Source organism: Anomaloglossus baeobatrachus, chromosome 6 (assembly GCF_048569485.1).
Source record: "Anomaloglossus baeobatrachus isolate aAnoBae1 chromosome 6, aAnoBae1.hap1, whole genome shotgun sequence".
Taxonomy (NCBI): Eukaryota; Metazoa; Chordata; class Amphibia; order Anura; family Aromobatidae; genus Anomaloglossus; species Anomaloglossus baeobatrachus.
This window is the reverse complement of record NC_134358.1, coordinates 124,855,931-124,879,049: the sequence shown is the minus strand read 5'-3', so window position 1 is coordinate 124,879,049 and position 23,119 is coordinate 124,855,931.

Below are 23,119 nucleotides of genomic sequence, written 5' to 3'. Positions count from 1 at the left end.
CCCTATCAATATACAAAAAGTTATGTTGAGTGAATTAATTGAACATTACAGCCTAGGTGCTTATAAACTACCCATATATAAAAAAGAATTAGTATTTTATTAAAAAAAAATAGACAAAATGTAAATATATTAAAAAAAATATTAATAAGGTCTTTAAAGAGGAACAGTAAATGAGGAATCGACCACTTAACAGATATTTTTATCAAATGGGCATATATAAAAATGACATCCCAAACAATTGTAAGGCAGACAACAGGGTATACCATAGTAAAATGTGAGTGCAAAAGTAGGAGGTAAGCAGTTACATAGCATTATTATAACAGTACTTTTACTTTTTGTCCATATTGTGTGTAATGTAATGTCCACTCCAAATGCCCCAAGTGCATTTTGCAGATGTGTTTTATCAAGAAAATTATATTAATTCCATTATTTACTCCCCTTGATAAAGCACCATCTGCAAAATACCTATTGGTCAAACCAGATACTGACCGGTTTTCTGAATCTCCCCAGACCCTCCCTAAATTGTATAACTGCTCCTTTTAGATTGGCCTTTTATTGTGGCCAGTCAAAGGCACACCTGTGCAATAATCATGCTATCTAATCAGCATCTTATGCCATAGCTGTGAGGTGGATGGATTATTTTTGCAAAGAAGACAATTTTGTGAACAATATTTGCCTTTTGTGTATATAGAAAAAGTATTAGATCATGAAAAACAAAAGTGTTACATTTATATTTTTGTTCAGTATATATTAAATCATTAGTTGGCCATTGTTATTATGAACATTATATTTTCTCGTGACTTAAAGGAATTATCAGGGACTTGTACAAAAAACTGTATCTGCCTGTTGTACCAACCACTGTTCTTCACCATCACAGCTATGATGACTGTCAGCCGGATGACCCAGCTAAGCGGCAGGGAGCCGGCTGTCATCCACAGTCCCACACCATAAACAGGGCAGATCTTAAAACGTTCCTGCTCTGTTGATGTGACATCATCAGAAGCAGCTGAATTGCTACCAGGAGCGGTCTGTGGCCGCTCTGTGTCAGTGCAGAATGGCTCCAGGCACAACAGGCAGGTTGTTAGCAATTACCATGCTGTTAGTCCTTAGGCATTATAAATTTGACAAGTGATATTTAAAGGGAATCAGTCAACAGGTTTTTGCTACCTAATCTGACAGCAACATAATATAGCCAAAAACATTCTGAATCCAATGGTGTATCACATAGATTACTGAGTGCAGCCATTTTCACAAAGACAAAGAATTGAGTTTTAAGTATGTAGCTGTGCTGGGAGAGCTGTCCCACCCACACCAGGCTCTCCATAGAGATTGTGTATTGACTATGAGGTGTCATCACTTACAGCAAAGATGGAACTGCAGCTGTACATTGCCTAGGCCAAAAACTACTACTCCAGCAGGATACAGCTAAGCCCCCACTAGGTGGAGGCATCACAGGTGCAGAAGGAGCAAAATCACACACATGCTTCCAAACATGGAGGGGGCGATTGCTGGATGGTAAAACTGCACGCTGATGGCTTGCATAGAGCGTTGTTCACACTAGCAGATGCACAGTCACAAACCTGTAGCCTATTAGGCAACGCCCATACTATTAGATTAAGCTGTACTCAAACTGCGCATCATACAGGAACATTAACTCTAACATGCAAGGCCTAATAAAAGGGGCCTGGCTGTATCCTGTACAAAATATTATGAGGTTTTTAGTTAGTGTTATGGCCATAAGATGTAAGCCTACAACCCTCTTCACGAGAACCTCATGCTTGTAGGTCCCTACACTATATATAATATAGAAAATTGCTGCCAGGAGTGGTCTGTGGCCGCTCTATGTCAGTGCAGAATGGCACTGGGCACAACAGGCAGGTTATTAGCAATTACCATCCTGTTAGTCCTTAGGCACGTTTATTTTTTGTGAAAAAATGCTGGATATGCCCTTTAAAGGTATCTTAGCATTTTGTTATTCATATGTTTTGCCAATTTTTAACAAGTCACTATGATAAGCGCAGGCATATTACAACTTTTGAATTAGTGATAATTGCAAATTTGCCAAGTGATATTTAAAGGGAATCAGTAACAGGTTTTTGCTACCTAATCTGACAGCAACATAATATAGCCAAAAATATTCTGAATCCAACGGTGTATCACATAGATTACCGAGTGCAACCATTCTCACATAGACAAAGAATTGAATTTTAAGTATGTAGCTGTGCTGGGAGAGCTGTGCCACCGACACCGGGCTCTACATAGAGATTGTGCATTGACTATGAGGTGTCAATCAAAGCAGGGGCATGTCAAACTCTCATGCACATTCTGGCTAGACCTTGTAATGTTAATCATAGAGTAATAAAGCCATTAGTATATGTAAACAATAGTTCACACACAGATAAGAGAGGCATAGTTGTTTTACCCCTTATAGCATGCTGTCCTCAGCTTACATAGCAAAAACCTGCTGACTGATTCCCTTTAAGGCTTTCTTAATAACTGTGCATTTTTAAAATTGTAAAGTTAGATTCCCCAAACCTTAATTAATTAAATTATTTATTTAGGCTGTTGATCCATATACCTGTAAAGATGCCTACAATTTAGCGTTCACATTTTTGCATCACACATAGTTACTACAATTCTGTAATAATGGTGGATTCAGGATGCAAAAAAAAAACCAATGTGGGGCTCTCACATGGATTTCCAGGACATCAGAGGAACGTAGATATATATTTATTAATAAAACACAACATGTTTCGGCTACTGTATAGCCTTCATCATGTTTAAGAAAAACCATAAATTGTAATAAGGAGTCATGGGCTCCCTATTACATTCTATGTCATAAAATGTAATAAGGAGTATTGCCTGCCCTATGGTGGCCCCATATTGGATAATGTTCTCCATTCTATTAATGAATACCTATAAAAGATTGCATGTGAAGGATTTTACAACTATTTTACACTATAATTATCTATATTTTCCTCTGTATCAATTTGCATATAAACTAATACAGTTTGGCCTTATTTCTCTGTGATATTTATCCCTACAACATAGATCCATGATATAACCTAGTGCAGAAATACCTGTATTATATTGTTACATTAATGTAAGCAATACACCACGTAAAATACAAAAGATGACTAATAGATTCCGTGTAAGAAGAAATCATTTTCCAACTTAAATTTTCAAAATGTATTCAATTGAGTCTGATAATCTGTAATTCTCATTTGCTGCTTGTTTTACCTCCTTATTTGGTCTTAATAAAGCTTTGTCCCATTTTCCTGATTACTTCCAGGGAGGTTTTAGGTCTTATGTTAAGTAATTAAAACTGCAGCAGCAGGACTGCTCACTTCCTATTGTAGTAAAAAATCTAAATGCAATTGCTCATGTGTTGAAAGCAGAAATTAATGATCCTACGTAATTCAGATGAAATCATTAATTAAGGAAAAAGATTGCATGTGTACACACTGCGGTGGATATATGAAGAATGTATTTAGGCACTAGGAGAAAACAAAGAGGAAAAAGAGAAAGCGAAATAAAGAAAGCATTTATGTAAAAAAGTCAATTAGTCTTAAAGGGGTTTTGCAGTTTTAACATTTTATCTTCAATAGGCTAGTAGAAGTAATAAATAATAAACTGAACTGAAATTCACCCTTCCCAGGTCCAGCACTGCCTCTCCGATGATTGTTTATAGGCTAAAATGGTGACATCATGACTATAGACCTGATCACCGCTGCAGACAAACACTAACCTCAGAAGCTCTACCACTGTAGATGGCACAAGCTGCTCAGCTCAGAGAAGGGAGAATTTCAGCCCAACTTCTTAACTTATTCTTATAACTTAACTACTATTCTACAGAAGAAAAACCTTTGAAAGAAACTCCATAAAAATTATTAATGCAAGTAAATTAAATACTATAAGTGTTACAATAATGGATATAGCACTAATTAGACATTCCCCATAAGGCTGGATTCACACAATGGCATGGCATCAGATGCGAGTGCATCAAATGCGGTATGCTAACTACCCTTGGTTCCCGCTGTGCTCAAGCATGAGCTGAGTGACCTGCGATCGAATCCCTCTCTCTCCTCTGCAGTGCCCACCCCATCCTCCGCAGCTGTGATCCGATTGCAGGTTACTCGGCTCACAGCTGCGGAGGAGGGGGTGGGTGCTGCGGAGGAGAGAGAGGGATTAATCTCCCCATCTCCTCCATTGTCAGCTGATGCGATTATTGCACTGCACTCTGATGTCATCCGATTGCAGTCTGATGTTTCACCTGCACCCATAGACGTATATGGGTGCGAGTGACATGTCTCTCGCTGACAATTGCAGCATGCTGCACCTTTTCACTCATCCAGTATCTGGATGAGAAAAAAGCTGACCATCTGCTCTCCCTTATTGAATAACATTGGTTCTAGTGCAATGAGAGATTTTCTCACATTGTACTCATCTGAGTCATATGCTCGTGTGAGTGTACCCTAATAATGATAATGCCAAGGCTCATATTGTGCTATAAAATTCTCAAATTTTACAGAACACTTTTAAGACATCTACAAACTGTTTTTGTAACTCTTTTAAATCTGTACAATTTTTATGCCCTGTATTATACAGTTATTAGGCATTGCTTCAGTGGCAGAAGAGTAAAACTTTACATTACCATATAGTGTCATATGGTGACACACAGTGTAAATTTACAGTACATGTTCTTTGCAGACAGTTCTGGCAAGGGAACAAAGTCATATAACAGGTTAATCGAGGACAAACTGCTATTGTATCTTCCAATTTTAAAAGAAGATTATTTAACTAATCCCATGACGCTAATATGGATTACTGAGCTAAGGAATTGGCCATGTACAGTTACCTTATGATTATCTTTCTATGTGCATGTCCTTTTAAAGAGAATCTGTCACCATGTTTTTGATACCTGATCTGAGAGCAGCATAATGTGGGAAAAGGGACCCTGATTAAAACAAAGGGTCACTTAGGTTGCTGGGTTCCGCATTTGGGAAGCAATCAGGGTTTTTAAATGTAGGAAAGCTCAGAAAGCTAAAACTGCCCACACCACCGCTTTGTAAGAACCTTGTATATTGACAGTGAGCATTTAATCAGAGGAGTGGGCATGATCAGACAACTGCTCACAAGCCCTGTAGTCCTAGCAGTGATAATCCCCTGATGAGCAACAGCACACAGCCTAATAAGTGACACTTCGATGAATTCAGTGTTTTAACCCCTACATCTTGGTGCCTTCAGATTACTAGTTTAACAAAAAGAAAATTCCTAAAATACAATAGTTTATTTCATATATCTTAAAAGCAATCATTTGATGCTTAATACACTTCTTAATACACAAATGGGCATACCACCAAGAGTATAGGTTGAAAGAAGAGGTGGGGGGGATATATACTAAATACCAGGTTTGAATGTATACAATAATACCTATAAGACCTTTATACAGTGATGCCTATAAGACCCAGTGCTATTCCTCAAGAAACCAACCTACCTATTTGTAGAGGTCAGCCCCTGCTCACCCTGATAGAGAACTTAATTTATCCCTAAATCATATAGTGAATACCCACTTAATAAACAACCCACATACAACAAAAAGGCTTGATCACATATGGGATAAGCATGCTCCTACCAGCTCACACCTTATATTGCAAGATCACAAAGCTGGTAAATGTGTCAAGCAATGAATAAATGACTTCATTTAACTGGATGCATCCACTATATCCTGGGACATCTACCCCCTATATTCAGACCTTCTGATGAACCTGAAAGGCAGAAGAAATGCGTTGAAGCCAGATTATGCTACCTGGCTTCAAAAGGGAAGTAGTTTATTCATTGCAACTTTGGGAATTTTTTTGTATTTAATGTGTTGCACCAGTGATCAGGGTACTTCAACAGTGGATCATATTTGGAATATTGACGTTGTGATCTTGCAATATAAGGTGTGATCTGGTAGGAGCATGCTTATCCTACATGAGATCAAGCCATTTTGTTGTATGTGGGTTGTTTATTAAGTGGGTATTTACCAACTGATTTAGGGATAAATTAAGGGCCCTATCAGGGTGAGCTGATGGTGAGTGGGGGAGCTATTTGCATAGTTTTGGTTGCCAACCTCTGCAGATATGAAGGGTGGTTTGTTGAGGTGTGGCGCCCTGTACTTGAGTCCCCACAAAGAATAGCTGCATGTGTTTTTCAATCTGTATAACATGTATTGTCAGATTTTATGAGATTTGTTTTTCTCTGCAGTTCACTACATACAAACATTTGCCTATACTCCCTTACTGGGTTTGTTCATCTGAGCTGATAAAAAAGCTTGTGTGTGCGCCCTAGATGAAAAATTGGAGGAGTTTAGGTGTAAGGTAATTTCAGAGAGAGGCAATTGAAGTTAGTTTGATGTGAAGTGAAAAGTGTAACATGGAGATAGTTCTGTCCTGGGGTAACTGTTGAAACCTCTGGAGGGGTCAGCTACAAATTGGCAGGGTATCAGTCCCTAGACTATCTGGACTTTCAAGGTCAGTGGCAAACTGAGAGACTGCTTTTAGCCTTTTCATAAGGAGCAGTGAATTTTCCCAGGAGCTTAGCAATGTGTTTGAGTCTGGAAACTTCTAGAATAAATAGTCAGCTTTCCTACAGGATTGAAGTTGCCTGCTCTCTGGAAGGGATTAAAGATCCAGAGTTTTCTTGTCTTGAAAATCCAGGATTTCAAGACACGTATTCTCATGTAAGGAAGAAGCAGCAGGAGGAATACACTACCGCCAAACAGCAGAGAAACCACACACTCATTGGGGCAGGTGAAACAACCATCATTTTGAATGCAGTATGGAATATTCCAGACTGTTCTGCAGAGCTTCAGGGAAAGGTAAAAGCTCTCTGTCCTGTCTCTGGCTGATTTATTCCCTGCTGCACCATCCCTACCTCAACATCCCCAGCAACCAGCCCTAGTTTGGGGGGCGAGTAGACAACCCTCTTGCACTGTGCATCACCACCTAACTCCTGGGGACCTTCAGCAGTGCCCGGCCATACCAAAGCCGAACACCCCAACTTATGTTGGGGTGTTCGGCTTTGAACTCTTTATTTATTTATTTTATTATTTTTTGTTCCTCTTTAATATAATTATTACCCCCCCATCACAAAAGCCTGTAGAACGCTCCCGGTACGGCCACATCGCCACTCGGACCCACCACCGTGACATCAGAGGTCTACTGAGGGCGGCACATTCTGTATGACATACACTATTGTATCTCAGGAATTTTCTTTTTGTTAAACTATTAGTTAGTGAAATTCCTCATTATCTAATTTTTGTTAGCAATGTCTTCAGATTACAAAGCAATAACCTGCTGAAAGATTCCCTTTTAAACAATGTATGCATATAGTCTGATGTTTCTTTGCTAACAATAGGGCAGAGGAATAGTAAGGTTAACCAAGTTTTATAGCGTAAAGAACACTGTATTACTATAATTATGAGAACTCAGGCATTGTATTTATGACACATGGCATGCTACTTTTCACATGAATCCACAGTTACTTGTATTTTCACATTAGTCAGTCACTTTGCGTTGTATTGTGTTTTAGAAATGCTGTCTTTCTTTATGCTTCTTGATTAATTTGAGTGCTTATGTTTTAAGACTTTTCAGGTCAAGTAATCACTAAAGTTCCATAATGTTACCATGCAATGTTTTTTACCAATGATAAAAGATTATTAAAGTAATAATCTATTTTAAAAGAGGTAAAGAAATGAATTCTAGATCATTAAAGAAAAAACTATAAGGAAATTGCTGTACTAAACAACTAAGTGTCGTCTAGTAGAGGCTCTAGAACTGTTATTACTTTAGTTTATTACCAACATGCATTAGTGTACCATTTTATTAAGTAGAGTACTAGAGGGCACTCGCTCAGTTCAGAAGTTAATATCATGCAGAACTATGGTTGTATTTTTAGGATCATCAGTCGTAATGGTTTTTCAGTTCATTTGTTATTTTATGTATAATCCGACATATTGACATGCAATTATTGGTGATGCAGAGCCGACTGATCTCAATAGGAATTTTCATGAATGAGGAGCTTCTCATTACGAACATGTTATAATAGAATGATACAGGTTTGGAAATCCCTTTGTCCTATGGTTTGTCAAAAATCTAAAATATATACAGTATTGTGCAAAAGTTTGAGGCCGATGTGGAATAAATGCTGCAAAGTAAGAATATGTTAAAAATATAAATGTAATTAGTTTATTTTTGTCAATTAAGAAAATTCAGAGTGAATGAACAAAAGAAAACAATAATTAAAAACAGTCTTTGGTATGACCACCCACTGCCTTCAAAACTGCATCAAAGTATTAATGCTTCTAGGTACTTCAACAGAGTTTTTGAAGGAACTGGGCAAAGAGGTTGTTCCAAACATCTTGGAAAGCTAACGACCAATCTTCTGTGAATTCAGGCTTGCTCATATCCTTCTATCTCCTCATATAATCCCAGACAGACTGTATGATGCTGAGATCGGCTATTTCCTGCTGCAGAATAATTTTAGTCAATTAGAGACTTTCCTGATAGTATTGCAAAATGGATAATTATCTACTTGTATTTCTCAGCACTGAGGAAACTAAGAAATGGACAATGTTGCATTCATCCATGCAGCATCTGTGGTTAGTTCTCCACGATGTTTGGAACAATAACCCTGCTAAATTTCTTTCAAAAACTGTGTGCATATAGTATCTAGTATAATCAATACTGTTTTGAAGACAAAGCTTGGCCACATATTGATCTTATTTACTAGTAGGTTGATTTCTGTGCGTATGCGCAATGGTGTGCCATCATGATATGTGCTTTAACTATATGATGCCTAGCTGTGACCGGAACTCCTAGCTTAGCATGAAGATGCCTGGGGTTTCACCGCACAGCAGCAGTAAGAAGAGACGCTGAAGACTTGTTATGTGCCGGAGGTGGGTGCTCTCTGTTTCTTCCTTGCTCAAGGTTCCCTCTGCAACCACTGCTCTGCATAGGCGCTGGACTCAACAGCTAGCTCAATATCGTGATGTACTGCGGGCTGAATCTGCTCAGTCAGATTCTAAGTGCAGAAAACAGGCCACTGAGCATGTGCAGGCTGCTGTTATCCACCCTGCTCTCTGGGCTCTTAGCCGCTATATTCCATCCATAACACAGTGGACCCTGAGTTGCGTTTAGGATTGCACACGCCTTGCTTCCTGAGCCGTCAACCCCGTAACAAGACTGTACTGGTGAGAGAGAGCAGTGGACATGTTTGGAGAGTATAGCGATGAGATGAATATTATTATTTTCATTTTTATTTTACCCTTTTGCCTGGCCTTTGTGTTCCCAAAATATTTTGGCCAGCCAGCGTGTTACGGGGGGACCGGCAGATTAGGAGCAGGGGGTATATATCCTAATCGCCAGTCGGGGCCCACCGTGCTTCAGATGACAAAGGAGCTGCTGGCACCTGAGGATTAGGCGGAGACTATAGAGCTGGATGGCTCTGAGATAACCCAGGAACTCTGGGAACCGGTCACGTGTGTTGGGACACGTCAGACCGGACGACAACCCGATTAGCGTTTTGGTGCACCTAGCGCTACACCAACCACATGTGCAGGAAACACGTCAGGCCGGGTGGTAACCAGGTAGCGTTGACCGGAAGACCGCCACGAAAGCGCCCTGTCGGCCACATGTGTAGGACACGTCAGGCCGAGCAGTCCTCCGATTAGCGTTTCTGGCCACCTCTCGACTGGCCACGTGTGTGTAGGACACGTCAGGCCAGATGGGTACACCAGTAGCGTTGACCGGGAAGGCGAGGAGGATAAGGAACACCCTGTTAACTCCACAGGGGTCCTGGGGTACGCTGTCCGTGCGCGTAGGGGGCACAACCGGACAGGTGGCACAGCAGGTGCGTTGTCCGTGTGCGTAGGGGGCACAATCGAACAGGTGGCGCAGCAGGTGCGTTGTCCGTGTGCGTAGGAGGCACAATCGGACAGGTGGCACAGCAGGTGCGTTGTCCGTGTGCGTAGGGGGCACAATCGGACAGGAAGCACAGCAGCCGCAGCCCAGTTAACGCCACTGGGCTGCTATAGCAAGACTGGAACGGCAGGAGGGAAGCACGGCGCCTGACCCTGATGTGCCGAGCCACGAATCTTGGCGTGACAGGCACCGTTCGCCTAACCCTACCTACCGCTTCCCAACATAGGCTTATGCCGCAATGAGGCTCTAACATGGAGGTGTGCTCTGACTGAGCAAAAGTGAAGACTGCGCGCCTCCATGTTGTCTCCCGCCCCTTTTATAACCTGGGTCCGACCCCAAACCCAGGGTGGAACCACCAAGGTCCAATAGCAGAGTGCCATGTCATCAGTGACGTCACATGCGACCTATCCGGAACTGCCACATCATTGATGACCTCATGGCAGCCACGCCCCAAACACTTCACCAGTCATCGTCTGACGACCAATACTGAGGTGCCAGATCATAGGGGCGGGCCTCTGCGAGCCAGTCCGGAGTTGCCACGTCATCAGGACACCTGACATACCCTCTGCCCTATCAGGGCCTGCCACCTCACGGACATGCTCAGTGAGGTCCTTACCGGACCTAGCCTCTGGTGCACTAAGTGCCTGAGCATGCCCAGTAGCCTGAGCAACAGGCTCAGAAAGCAGACTATCAGTTTGAGCATGCTCAGTAGGCACATCCCAGCACTTAGACACAGCACGAAGTCCAAGTACCTGTGCAAAGAGGCTGTTAGGGTTAATTGTGGGAGCATGCTCAGTAGCCTGAACTGAGGACTTAGTCTCAGACATAACACAATCAGGCTGAGCATGCTCACCAGGCAAAACACCGGGCTTAAACTCTGGCTGGGGTAAATCGGCGCACACATGCACATTAGCCGCCTCTCCACACTTAGACGTGGTGGAAGGAACAGCCAATTGGACGACCCGAGGCACGGCCAAGAACGGCAGCCGGCGCCTGGGCGCAACAGGGACCGCAGCAGGCTGCTTGCGGCTATGGCGGCGCCGGTTCGTAACAGTACCCCCCCCCTCTAGCGGCCCTCCCACTTGAATGGTCTATAGTCGCCACAGATACCACTGAGCGACGGGCGGAAGATGGAGACATGCAGTGGGAGCTACAAGACTCGCTCCACCGCGTAATCACCCCAGACGACCAGTCGATATGTAGGGAATGTTGCTTCAACCAAGGAATACCCAGCTGAATATCATCTGCACCCTTAGGGAGAACCAGAAATGAAATGGTCTCCCTATGCCCAGATGACATGGCAAGGGTAATGGGCACTGTCCGCTGGTGAATTACCTTGGACAACAAGGACCCATCCAATACATGGACTCTCCCTGGCCTTGGCATTTGCACCAGTGGGATGGCATGCCGCTGGGCAAAAGAGGAGGAGATGAAACTATCCCCAGCACCTGTGTCCACACTTGCCCTTGTGGACCATGTTGACCCCTTAAAGGAAATGGACGCGGGAAACGTCACCCTAATGGATGATGCAGAGTCCAGTCTACCTTCAGCTATGGTCACCAATCGTGGTCGCTTACCCTGACGCTTTGGGCAACGGTTGGCATAATTACCATACTGCCCACAAGCGAAACAGGAAATGCCCTTGCGACTCGAAGACCTAGCAACACCAACCCTAGCGATGTCCATAGGGACAGAGATGTCCTCTAAGGGAGGTGCAGTAGGAGAGACCACTACAGCGGCTGAACGGCCCTCTGACCTGCGCTCCAGCTGACGTTCGGAGGTCCGCAGGTCAATGCGGGTAGCCAGAGTCATGAGGCCCTCAAGGGTAGTTGGTACCTCACGCGACGCTAATGCGTCCTTCACGTGCGAGGCTAATCCCCTCCAGAACAGTGGAATAAGAGTCCTCTCTGACCACCCCAGTTCTGCAGCAAGTGTCCTGAAACTCACAGCATATTGACTTGAGGAGGTACGCCCCTGCTCCAAAGTCAGTAGCTGTAGGGCCGAGTCGTGAGTGACCTGAGGCCCCAGGAACACTTGTCGCAAGGACTCCAAAAACTGCTTAGAGTCCTGTACTACGGGGTCATTCCTCTCCCACAATGGTGTAGCCCACTCCAGTGCTCTATCAGAGAGCAAGGAGATGATAAACCCTACCTTCGACCTCTCTGTAGGAAACCGTGCAGCCAACAGCTCTAGATGGACTGAGCACTGGTTCACGAATCCCCTACATGCCTTGCTGTTCCCCGTAAACTTGTTGGGCAGCGAGAGGTGAGGGAGGGTTGGAGTAGGCTTGTTGATTGACACCATTGCAGCCGCTTGAGCCACCACATCATCCATATCAGCAGCAAGAGCAGACTTCTCCAGAGCCCTCACTCTGGCATCAAGCTGCAGCATGAACTGACGTAGCTGCTCCATCTCCGCCATGCCAGCCTGACCCTGGCGCAGTCTTACTGTTACGGGGGGACCGGCAGATTAGGACCAGGGGGTATATATCCTAATCGCCAGTCGGGGCCCACCGTGCTTCAGATGACAAAGGAGCTGCTGGCACCTGAGGATTAGGCGGAGACTATAGAGCTGGATGGCTCTGAGATAACCCAGGAGCTCTGGGAACCGGTCACGTGTGTTGGGACACGTCAGACCGGACGACAACCCGATTAGCGTTTTGGTGCACCTAGCGCTACACCAACTACGTGTGCAGGAAACACGTCAGGCCGGGTGGTAACCAGGTAGCGTTGACCGGAAGACCGCCACGAAAGCGCCCTGTCGGCCACGTGTGTAGGACACGTCAGGCCGAGCAGTCCTCCGATTAGCGTTTCTGGCCACCTCTCGACTGGCCACGTGTGTAGGACACGTCAGGCCAGATGGGTACACCAGTAGCGTTGACCGGGAAGCCGAGGAGGATAAGGAACACCCTGTTAACTCCACAGGGGTCCTGGGGTACGCTGTCCGTGCGCGTAGGGGGCACAACCGGACAGGTGGCACAGCAGGTGCGTTGTCCGTGAGCGTAGGAGGCACAATCGGACAGGTGGCGCAGCAGGTGCATTGTCCGTGTGCGTAGGGGGCACAATCGGACAGGAAGCACAGCAGCCGCAGCCCAGTTAACGCCACTGGGCTGCTATAGCAAGACTGGAACGGCAGGAGGGAAGCACGGCGCCTGACCCTGATGTGCCGAGCCACGAATCTTGGCGTGACAGGCACCGTTCGCCTAACCCTACCTACCGCTTCCCAACATAGGCTTATGCCGCAATGAGGCTCTAACATGGAGGTGTGCTCTGACTGAGCAAAAGTGAAGACTGCGCGCCTCCATGTTGTCTCTAGCCCCTTTTATAACCTGGGTCCGCCCCAAACCCAGGGTGGAACCACCAAGGTCCAATAGCAGAGTGCCATGTCATCAGTGACGTCACATGCGACCTATCCGGAACTGCCACATCATTGATGACCTCATGGCAGCCACGCCCCAAACACTTCACCAGTCATCGTCTGATGACCAATACTGAGGTGCCAGATCATAGGGGCGGGCCTCTGCGAGCCAGTCCGGAGTTGCCACGTCATCAGGACACCTGACACCCTCTGCCCTATCAGGGCCTGCCACCTCACGGACATGCACAGTGAGGTCCTTACCGGACCTAGCCTCTGGTGCACTAAGTGCCTGAGCATGCCCAGTAGCCTGAGCAACAGGCTCAGAAAGCAGACTATCAGTTTGAGCATGCTCAGTAGGCACATCCCAGCACTTAGACACAGCACGAAGTCCAAGGACCTGTGCAAAGAGGCTGTTAGGGTTAATTGTGGGAGCATGCTCAGTAGCCTGAACTGAGGACTTAGTCTCAGACATAACACAATCAGGCTGAGCATGCTCACCAGGCAAAACACCGGGCTTAAACTCTGGCTGGGGTAAATCGGCGCACACATGCGCATTAGCCGCCTCTCCACACTTAGACGTGGTGGAAGGAACAGCCAACCGGACGACCCGAGGCATGGCCAAGAACGGCAGCCGGCGCCTGGGCGCAACAGGGACCGCAGCAGGCTGCTTGCGGCTATGGCGGCGCCGGTTCGTAACACAGCGTATTGCCGAATTCATGTGGATTGAATTACAAAAAAATCTGCATTTTAAAGAATGAGGATTTTTGCACAATTTGCACAGAATTCAATCCCACATGAATAAATTCTTCTGACTCTAGAACTGAATATATCTACCAAATGTTAAGACTTTTAGGATTAATAGAGTTTATTATTATAGTTCTACTATATCTAACCACAGTGAGAAGCACAGCTGTGTCATATAGTTAACTCAGGCATGTCTCCTGACAAAAACAGCTGTATCATAGTGTTGGCCTCTACTACATCTGATCTCGAGTGTCACTAGACAAACCTAGCTCTGCTACAACCACTTAGCTTTGCTCTTTCAAGCTGCATGTTTGCATACTTGACTTTTCTGTTCTAAGGTGCCCAGATTTACCATTGCACATCAAAGGTGATGTCAAGCATATTCTGCTCTGCTATGCTACGCTGCTCCAGGTACTGCCTGGCACATCAGCTCAGCTCTACCCCACTGCACCAATGCCTGAAGTCTAAGCTATACATCCACACCTATAGCTTAGAGAATACAGGTGAACTGTATTTGTCACAAATAAGACAAACAAGGCTTAAATACCAATCCGTATTTTAGCTCTATTGTATTATACACTAATTAGCAATGACATTGAAATCACTAACATATGAAGAAAACATTGATTATCTCAAGCCAATAGCCCCTCACAGTTTAGATATTTCAGGCAGTCAGTCAATACTTCTTAAAAGTGATGTGCTGGAAACAGGAAAATTAGGCAAGAGTGAGAACACAGGCTACCTTGACAATGGATTAAAGAAGTGTTTCACCCATATTTATTATTTTCTAGATCGATATGTCGAGAAACTATGTTTCTCTCAAATACCTTATGTTGGCAATAGTGCCTGTGAGTGGCACTATTGCAGTCCGCTCTTCCCCATTGCTTGAACTCCAGGCTCCGTGACCTCGGGGTTCCGGTGATGTCATGTCAACTTACTAATCAAGTGACATAACCGCGGCTGGCCCTAGTCTTCCTGAGTCACTGGGCTGTGGGTGGTGTTTCACTGCTCGTCACAACCCAGTGTGTCTCCTGCTTGCAGCACTCTGCTGTGAGGAAGGAGGGAGCTGGGAGCTGACGGGCTGTCACGCTGGCCTGTGCTGAGCGGTAAAACACCACCCACAGGCAATCAATAATGGAGACTGCAGCCAGCCGCGGTGATGTCATGTCAGCAGGAAGTTGACGTGACATCATCATATCACCGAGGTCACGGAGCCCTGGGGTCAGGCAATGTGGAACAGTGGTCCACAATAGCGCCTCTCACAGGCACTATTGTCAACATAAGGTATTTGAGAGAAACATTGTTTCTCAACATAATATCGATCTAGCAAATAATAAATATGGTTGAACCATCCCTTTAATAGTGATGAGTAAATGACCGGGTTAGAGCATTTCAAAATGGCAGGTCTTGTTGGGTGTTTTTCTAATAATCAATGGCTACAATCTATAAAAAGTGGTCCATGCAAAGTCAAACGGAGAACCAGAAACAGAGCTTTGGTCACTTAAGTTGCATTCATTGCAGGGAGTGAAGGCTAGCCAAATTATCTCTATTTCACAGAAGAGCTATTGTAGCACAAATTGTCTCCCAAAATTAAAGCTGGCAGTGGTAGCATGTTGCTAGACCACACAGTCTACAAAGCTGTATAGTCAGAGTACCAATGCTATCCAACATTCACCAATAAGAGGTCCTATACTGGGCACAAAATAAAGGTGATCTAGATTGGTGAATGACATTTTCTTTATATCATGTGGTCACATGTGACTGATGATGTGAGTCATTTACCTGAGGGAAAAAGGATACAAGTAGGAGGCAGTACAATGCCCTTAGCAATATTATACAAAACTGAGCAATGTTTTGCAAATGCACATTGCACCCAGCTACATCAGCTGAATGAATTGAGTGTTGGGCACATTTGGAAGAACATACTATGTAAGTCCCACTACTACATAAATACTTTTCTTTCTTTTTTATCTTACGACTTGCACATACAGTTGTGCTCATATGTTTACATACCAAGGCAGATTTTTTTTGCTTTCTTGGCCTTTTTTCAGATAATATGAAAGATAACACAAAATCTTTTTTTTTCACTCATGGTTAGTGGTTGGGTGAAGCCATTTATTGTCACACTACTGTGTTTTCTTTTTTTAAATCATAATGACAACCAAAAACATCCAAATGACCCTGATCAAATGTTCACATACCCTGGTGATTTTGGCCTGACAAACATGCACAGAAGTTGACACAAATGGGTTTGAATGGCTAATAAAGGTAACATCCTCACCTGTGACCTGTTTGCTTGTAATCAGTGTGTATACATTAAAGCTGAGTGAGTTTCTGGAATCCAGACAGACTCTTGCATCTTTCTTCCAGCTGCTGACATTTCTGGATTGTGAGTCATGGGGAAAGCAAAATAACTGTCAACAGATCTATAAGAAAAGATAGTTGAACTATATAAAACAGGAAAGGGATACCAAAAGATATCCAAGGAATTGATAATGCCAGTCACCAGTGTTCAAACTGTGATTAACAAATGGAAAATTAGGGGCTCTGTAAAAAACAAACTATAATCAGGTAGACCAACAAAAAATATTGGCCACAACTGCCAGGAAGATTGTTCTGGATGCAAAGAAAAACCCCAAAATAACATCAGCTGAAATACAGGACTCACTGAAAACTAGCGGTCTGGCTGTTTCAAGATGCACAATAACAAGGCACTTGAAGAAAAATGAGTTGCATAGTCGAGTTGCCAGAAGGAAGCCATTACTGCACAAATGCCACTAAGTATCTTGCCTACAATACGCCAAACAGCACAGAGACAAGCCTCCAAACTTCTGGAGCAAGATAATTTTGAGTGATGAGACCAAAATCAAACTTTTTGGCCACAATCATAAATGTTACATTTGCAGAGGTGTCAACAAAGTCTATGATGAAAGGAACACCATTCCTACTGTAAAGCATGGAGGTGGATCGCTGATGACGTGGGGATGTGTGAGCTACAAAAGCACAGGAAACTTAGTGAAAATTGAAGGAAAGATAAATGCAGCAAATACTGGAGACAAATTTACAATCAATTTTCAACATGACAATGATCCAAAACACAAGGCCAAGTTGACCTGTCATTGGGTAGAACAAAGTGGAGGTTTTGGAGTGGTCATCTCAGTCTTCTGACCTCAATATCATTGAGCCACTCTGGGGAGAACTCAAGTGTGCAGTTCATGCAAGAAAGCCCAGGAATTTACAGGAACTGGAGGCTTTTTGTCAAGAAGAATGGGAAGCTTTACTATCTGAGAAAATAAAGAGCTTCATCCACAACTACCACAAAACACTTCAAGCTACAATTGATATTAGGGGGGGAAATACACAGTATTAAGAACTGGGGTATGTGAACTTTTGATCAGGGTCATTTGGATGTTTTTGGTTGTTATTGTGATTTAAAAAGAAAAAACACAGTAGTTTGACAATAAATGGCTTCACCCAGCCAGTAACCATGAGTGGAAACAAAGATTTTGTGTTATCACTCATATTCTCTGAAAAAAGGCAAATAAAGCCACATATCTGCTTGGGTATGTAAACTTTTGAGCACAACTGTACGCTGTATATAGCTACAGTTGTTCTTATATTGACTATTTATTTGTAAAGATTTTTTCCTATTTTTTTCTATTGTTTATCTATTTGTGAGGAATGTTTGTCAGGATATTTTTCCAATTAGTTTTACTCTTTTTTGTTACTGGGATTTTGCAGCTTCCCTCCTTTGCTCTGGACATGTCTTTAGCCTAATTCCAGTTTGTCATTATTAAAATTAAGTTTGTGACTTAGAAATTGCCTCTACTCCGCAACTCAGCTGATCCCATAGAATTTCTATGGTATTCATTTCTGGAGAGAGTGGAGACCACTCCATTCCCTTATGATACAACCAAGATTAGCTTGAGCATTGTCTTCCATGAAGATAAAATTAGGCCTGTGTTGTTCATTCAGAGGCCTGATAACTGGATTAATGATGTTATTTAAGTATTAGGGGCTTGCTACTGTACTATTCATAACACATAGGGCAGTTCTTCATTCACTAGACACACCTGCCACACTAAAGGTCCAGTCACACTAAGCAACTTACCAGCGATCCCAACAACGATAGGGATCGCTGGTAAGTTGCTAGGAGGTTGCTGGTGAGATGTCACACTGCGACGCTCCAGCGATCCCACCAGCAACCTGACCTGGCAGGGATCGCTGGAGTGTCGCTACACAAGTTGCTGGTGAGCTCACCAGCAACCAGTGACCAGCCCCCAGCGCCGCGTGGAAGATGCTGCGCTTGGTAACTAAGGTAAATATCGGGTAACCAACCCGATATTTACCTTGGTTACCACTGCACGGAGCTACACGTGCAGAGAGCAGGGAGCAGCGCACACTGAGCGCTGGCTCCTTGCTCTCCTAGTTACAGAACACATCGGGTTAATTAACCCGATGTGTGCTGCAGCTAAATGTGCACAGAGCAGGGAGCAGTGCACACCGCTTAGCGCTGGCTCCTTGCTCTCCTAGTTACAGCATACATTGGGTTAATTAACCCGATGTGTGCTGCAGCTACATGTGCACAGAGCAGGAGCCGGCACTGACAGTGAGAGCGGAGGAGGCTGGTATCAAAGGTAAATATCGGGTAACCAAGGACAGGGCTTCTTGGTTACCCGATGTTTACATTGGTTACCAGCCTCCGCAGAAGCCGGCTCCTGTTGCCTGCACATTAAGTTGTTGCTGTCTCGCTGTCACACACAGCGATCTGTGCTTCACAGCAGGACAGCAACAACTAAAAAATGGCCCAGGACATTCAGCAACAACCAACGACCTCACAGCAGGGGCCAGGTTGTTGCTGGATGTCACACACAGCGACATCGCTAGCAACGTCACAAAAGTTGTTCGTTAGCAGCGTTGTTGCTAGCGATGTTGCTTAGTGTGACGGGGCCTTAACACCACCAGCCCCAAAAGCTTCATCTGGTGACTGCAGTGGCTGATTCAACTGCAACATCATTGGCAGCCATCATTTTTGCTTAGTGTGCATTGACCTTAATCAGTAAACAGCACTGATGCCCACTGGTTCCTCATCCAGCAAGATGATGACGCCTGTGCCTGGTGGTGTGGTCAGGTGTCCTTGCGGGTCATCTAGCAAACAGTCAATGCTTATGTAAATGGTTTTAAATGGTCTGATCTGACACTTGGGTGCTTCTCATCTCGCTTAGAAGTGCCTGGAGTTGTGTGGCATTCATCAGCCAAAGGATGTCCATTTCTATGCCTTTCTGTGACTCTTCCAGTCTTTCTGTATCTCTGTTGCAACTTGCTGATAGCACGCTCTGACACTCTAAACTCAGTGGCTACTTCCATCTAAGAACATCCTGCTTAAGCCTCACAATGGCGAGGAACTGCTGATTAATTGTTAGATGTTTTCTTAGGGGCACTTTGCACACTGCGACATCGCAGGTGCGATGTCGGTGGGGTCAAATTGAAAATGACGCACTTCCGGCATCGCATGCGACATCACAGTGTGTAAAGGCTGGATGATACGATTAACGAGCGCAAAAGCGTCGTAATCGTATCATCGGTGCAGCGTCGGCGTAATCCATGATTACGCTGACGCGACGGTCCGATGTTGTTCCTCGCTCCTGCGGCTGCACACATCGCTGTGTGTGAAGTCGCAGGAGCGAGGAACGTCTCCTACCGGCCTCACTGCGGCTTCCGTAGGATATGCGGAAGGAAGGAGGTGGGCAGGATGTTGACATCCTGCTCATCTCCGCCCCTCCGCTCTGATTGGCCGCCTGCCGTGTGACGTCGCAGTGACGCCGCACGACCCGCCCCCTTAACAAGGAGGCGGGTCGCCGGCCACAGGGACGTCGCACGGCAGGTGAGTGTGTGTGTGAAGCTGGCGTAGCGATAACTTTCGCTACGCCAGCTATCACCACATATCGCTGCTGCGACGGGGGCGGGCACTATCGCACTCGACATCGCAGCATCGGCCTGCGATGTCGTAGTGTGCAAAGCCCGCCTTAGTCTTAAGATGTCAAAATGTGAACAGCATGATGAGGAGGACTGTTTAAATACCAATTCTGATTGTACCCAAATTTTATATGACAATCCATGGATCAAACACCTGGTGCCCTTAAGCTCATTGTTTGAGAACAGCTAGTTGTGTAATATGCACTGAAACATTGAACAGTTGCACATGCGCATTCAAAAGTTTCGAGAAGGTCACATTAAGTTCACCTGAAAGGTTAGCGAGCATGTTAGGATCACTCTGAAATTTCCCCCGACACCTAAATATCCAACTGTACCTAGCTGCCACTTTTCTATTAGAGGCAGCTGACGGACTGGTCTGGTCACACTTGTTCCTCCATTAGCAGTTTCATATATATTTATATATATATATATATATATATATATATATATATATATATATATATATAGTGGGAAAAAATGTATTTAGTCCGCCACCAATTGTGCAAGTTCTCCCATTTAAAAAGATCAGAGAGGCCTGTAATTGACATATGGGTAGACCATAACTATGAGAGACAAAATGAGAAAACAAATCCAGAAAATCTCCTTACCTGATTTGGCAAGATTTTATTTGCAAATTATGGTGGAAAATAAGTACTTAGTCACCTAAAAATATGCAAGATTTCTGGCTCTCACAGACCTGTAACTTCTTCTTCAAGTGGCTCCTCTGTCCTCCACTCATTACTTGTAGTAATTGCACCTGTTTGAACGTGTTATCAGTATAATAGACACCTGTCCACAACCTCAAACAGTCACACTCCAAACTCCACTATGGTGAAGACCAAAAAGCTGTCGAAGGACAACAGAAACAAAATTGTAGCCTTGCACCAGACTGGGAATACTGAACCTGCAATCGGCAAGCAGCTTGGTCTGATGAAATGAACCGTGGGAGCAAAAATAAGAAAATGAAGACATACAAGACCACTGATAATCTCCCTCAATCTGGGGCTCCAGGCCAGATCTCACCCCGTGGGGTCAAAATGATCACAAGAACAGTAAGCAAAAATCCCACAACCACACAGGGGGACGTACTGAATTACCTGCATAGAGCTTGGACCACCGTAAGAAAGGCTACCATCAGTAACACACTAAACCACCAGGGACTTAGATGCTACAGTGCCAGACGAGTCCCCTGCTTTAGCCAGTACATGTCCGGACCCGTCTGAAGTTTTATAGCAAGAATTTGGATTATCTAGAAGAGTATTGGGAGAATGTCATATGGTCTGAATAAACCAAAGTAGAGCAGTTTGGCAGAAACACAACTTGTCATGTTTGGCGATGACAGAATACTGAGTTGTATACAAAAAACACCATGCCTACTGTGAAGCATGTGGGTGGCAACATCATGCTTTGGGGCTGTTTCTCTGCAAAGGGACCAGTATGACTGATCTGTGTACATGAAAGAATGAATGGGGCTATTTATCATGAGAATTTAAGTGCAAACCTTTTTTCATTAGCAAGGGCATTGAAGATGTAATGTTGCTGGGTCTTTCAGCATAATAATGATCCCAAGCACACCACCATGGCAATGAAGGAGTGGCTTTGTGAGAAGCATATGAAGGTCCTGGAGTGGCCTAACCAGTCTTCAGACTTCAACCCCATAGAAAACCTTTGGAGGGAGTTGAAAGTTTGTGTTGCCCAGTGACAGGCCCAAAACATCACTGCTCTAGAGGAGATCTGCATGGATGAATGGGCCAACATACCACTAACAATGTGTGTCAACCTTGTGAAGATGTACAGAAAACGTTTGACCTCTGTCATTGCCAACAAAGGATATATATCAAAATATTGAGATGAACTTTTGTTATTGACCAAATACTTATTTTCCACCATTATTTGCATAAAAAATCTTGCCAAATCAGACAAGGTGATTTTCTGGATTTGGTTTCTCATTTTGCCTCTCATAGTTGTGGTCTACCTATGATGTCAATTACAGGCCTCTCTCATCTTTTTAAGTGGGAAAACTTGCACAATTGGTGGCTGACTAAATAGTTTTTTTACCACTGTATATATAAGAGCACTCTTTGTATAAGGGGCCATTGCTATACATGAATAGAGAAGATGCTACGTACTACTAAAATAATGGATACGGTCATTCATACAAGAAGATGCTATGTAATAAGGGGTGGCGAGACCTGACAGAAATGTGGCTGTGTCTTGAAGGAGAGTATAGGTAATGTCTTTAAATAATTTAGCAGTACCACATTATCACACAACAATGGCTCATTAATCATCAGTTTGTGTAGGATTTGTGGCTAAGGTCTGCTCAGTTCAGTTTCCAAGTGTATAGAGAATATTAGAGAGTTCTCCAGTCTGCAATACTATAAAGCCTATACGGTAAGCATCATTTCATTGAAGCTGTATTGATGCTGTATAGATAAACCAGTGTGGAGTCCCTGCACAGAGAACTCTACAAAGATCTGCTAAGCAACAGAAGCTCAGGAACAAAGGATATACAAGCGCGACTTTTGCCAATCTTTCCAAGCTCGGGGTAGCCAATAAGAACGCACTAGCGATCACCAATCAGAGCTGAGGGGGGCGTGTAAAAAGGACACCTAGATGGCTTCAGCGCCAAACACCACGTCCCTAACATAAGTGTGAGTCGTCAAATACCTGCTGTGTGACACATCCACAATGACCAGCGAGGTCGTTCTGCAGGTGTGTGTATAAGATTGCACAGAGCCAATATCTCTGCTACCTGATAATGGCACCTGTTCACTTGATAGCGTATGGGCCTCCGGGGTCTCAAGCTTGTCACTCATGGCTTTCAATTTTAATAAATGCAAGAGGTCAATATATTAGTACCCCTTTTCCCTACCTGATAATTGTTCAGGGAACTTGATTTAGAGGGAATATAAAGAAAGGATTCACAGCTGTGGCAATCTGCCTGTTCTAAGACCTAGCAGTAGCCTCATGGCCCCAATCTTCCCCAGAGATAACAAAGAGTCCAATTCCTGTATCTTTATCAGCAGGCCGACTCCTAAACTTGCAGGCGAGACCCACCGGGATATAGCAAAGTA